This window comes from Pygoscelis adeliae, unplaced genomic scaffold (genome assembly GCF_000699105.1).
Source record: "Pygoscelis adeliae isolate BGI_AS28 unplaced genomic scaffold, ASM69910v1 Scaffold117, whole genome shotgun sequence".
NCBI classification, from domain to species: domain Eukaryota; kingdom Metazoa; phylum Chordata; class Aves; order Sphenisciformes; family Spheniscidae; genus Pygoscelis; species Pygoscelis adeliae.
The window spans coordinates 36,269-39,059 of record NW_008825270.1 but is presented as its reverse complement, the minus strand read 5'-3'; positions in this window follow the sequence as shown (position 1 = coordinate 39,059).

The window sequence follows — 2,791 nt, the reverse complement described above, 5'->3', positions numbered from 1 at the left end:
GGGGTCCCGCCGACTCGGCCGAGGGATGCTTGGACCTGCCGCCGGCTCCTCGCAGGCCTGGCTCGGGGCGCGGAATTTGCCTTCACACCGAGCTACAGCTAAAGAAACGGGTCGTTACGGCCAATGAAACGTGCAGCACGGGGGAAGGGGATGTGCCGTTTAAAGATAGGGCTTATTTTATTTTGATCTCACGGTTCAAGGTTCCTCTGGCAGCCGCAGCCCCTGCAGTTTGCTCTGTTCAGCTGTCACGGTCTGCAGCAGGTATCAGACAGGAAACTGCTGAAAAAAAATCACGTGTAATTCGGGGTCCTCAAGGAGATTAAAAAGCCGCAATTAGTTGCAGTCAGTAAGCAATCACACGGAACGTGTAACTCAAATAGTGACGCCGACTTTTGGAGAGCTACTCATTAATTTAAAGTGCTGAGGTTTTTGAGCGTTTAAAGGGGACAGACCAAGTCCGTAAAATAGTATCGTTTTCTCTAACTGCTTAAAAGGCTTTTGTGAATGAATTTATGCACGGTACTGCTGATGCTTGGTAACCCAATGCACTGCTTGTTAAGAGAATTCAAATCGTAACTTTACAACTGAGTTGCATCTGGTCTTAAAATGAGAAAAGCTGATGCTACTCTGGAACCAGTATGTTAATCCACCAGCCCATGCTGGGAAACCAGTATGTTAATCCATCAGCCCATGCTGGGATCCTCTAACACTTTTAAGTTGTTCTGTAGGTACCCGTAGCAAGCTTAGATGAGAACGCTTGCCGTATATGTTTGTACGAGAGGTATTCTCATGTCTCTCTTCCTCCTTTTCTATCTCCAGATGTGTAAAACAAAGACTCACTGAGGTACTGTGAACCTTACCTGCTGCCCATTGCTGCTGCTAGTTATACAAATAGGATTTACTATTATGAACATGAAATCAGTACCTGGGGCTTGCAGACAGGACTTTACTGCAAGCTATATGAACACATACAAAAACATGTTTCCTGTCCCAGACTGATGTGGCATATGATGAGAGTTGATGCCTGTCCAGCACATAAAATTTTAGTGCATCTGTTAATCTACTAACAATTAAAAGTGCATATTGTCATTCATTCTGCACCTGCTTTTCAAGCCAACAGTTACTAATTTTTCCAAGACAGCATTGCTGAAGTGGAGTTTGAGTGGTGGTCTCAATCTGTGGCTCACGACATAGCCGGGGAGTGACCGCCACTATGGGTAGACTGACTGCAGAAGCAAGGATGTGATTTCTCACAGTTGAGCTGTTCTTGATGGGCCAGCAACAATCCTAAGGAATTTGCAGGTGAAGAGAATGGTGATCGGACATACCTGGTCAGGTGGCATGCTCCCATCTGAGAGAAATTCTCAGGTTTTCTAAAAAAAACCAGCACACAAGCTGGCATCTTTCCCCAAATTTTCACTCACATGGTTATGAATCAAAACTTGACAATACATTTCAGGTGTGGGACAAATACCTGCACATGCAGAGTTGTGGAACTCTGGGTTCACGAGGGGGAAGCTGTTCGCCATACCCATGTGGTTCTAGCTTCAGCACTACCACCAAGGGACATCACTGCCACAACACAGACTTACTGTGACCATCCTGATGTATGGCTGGACTCCCACTTGTGGAAGAAGAGGGATGAAAGAGCTGAAAAGCCCCCTGCCACTGCACCGGCAGGAAGCGGGAGGTCCTCTTTGATTTCCTCATTAGGAAGAAGTGAGGCTTCTGTGGAGAGGAAGGAGTCCTTGCCACTGGGAGTGAGGGCCCCCAGTTATCTTATGCAGGAGCATAGGTGCAGGGAAGGCTTTAATATATGGCAAAGGCAGACAAGAAAGACAATTAGAAACATTAGCCCAGCAGAGAGAGATAAAAGACTTAGGTGGGATTCATTTTACCTAACTTTAGCTATCTGAGATTATGCAAAACACCTAGCTTTCAAAGTTAGGTAAGGTAAATCCTGCCCTAAAGCTTACCCGAGTGGAATAGGGTTGCAGTGAAAGGGATCTGAAGAGAAACGAGTTATGTTTAGATTGACAGATGAGAAAAATGACCTTTAATAGCTCCTTTTTCCCTTTTAGCTTTGGTTAGAGTAAAAAGAGAAGAATATGGTTTCTAAAGAAAGCTCTTTGCCTTACATAGACAAGTGATAATTTACAGACATCTGCTCTCAGCACCAAAGTCAATGCATGGTGCAAATGGAATGCTGTGCGCTTTGTCTGAGAGGAATCGACTCTTCTGTGGCCTTGTTCAAGTCTACAGCATCGTCTCAGAGAACTGAAAAGCAGGCAAACTGACAACGTCAATGATGTTACTACAGACATTTATATAATGAACAGATATGTGAGAAATAGCTGCAGTCTTAATTTTGTTTTTGACACTCTGCCTCAACACCACACATCCTCTCTGCAGTATACTCTATAGCAAGACAGCCCTGAGCACACACGCGTCCTGCTCTCACACAGCCTGGTGTTCAATAAGAGCCAAACCACAAGAGTTGTGACTAACAGATGTGACCTTTTATTGGTTTGCTTTATAATGTACTCGATGATGAGATGAATCCACAACATACCGCCTTTGCTTTGGCTGTGTGATCCAACAGGTCTTCAGCATCACGTGCTTCCCAGAAATGAGTTCTGGGAAAAGACCCACAGTGTGGTCTATGAGGAGGGCAATGAAGAGAGTCATAATTTCTGAAGACCATTCCTAATTCTGGCACTAATTTTCAAAGAGCTGAGGGTTGCAGCTGAACCAGGTTAAGAGGTCACCATCCTTCCATTTATTCTTATCC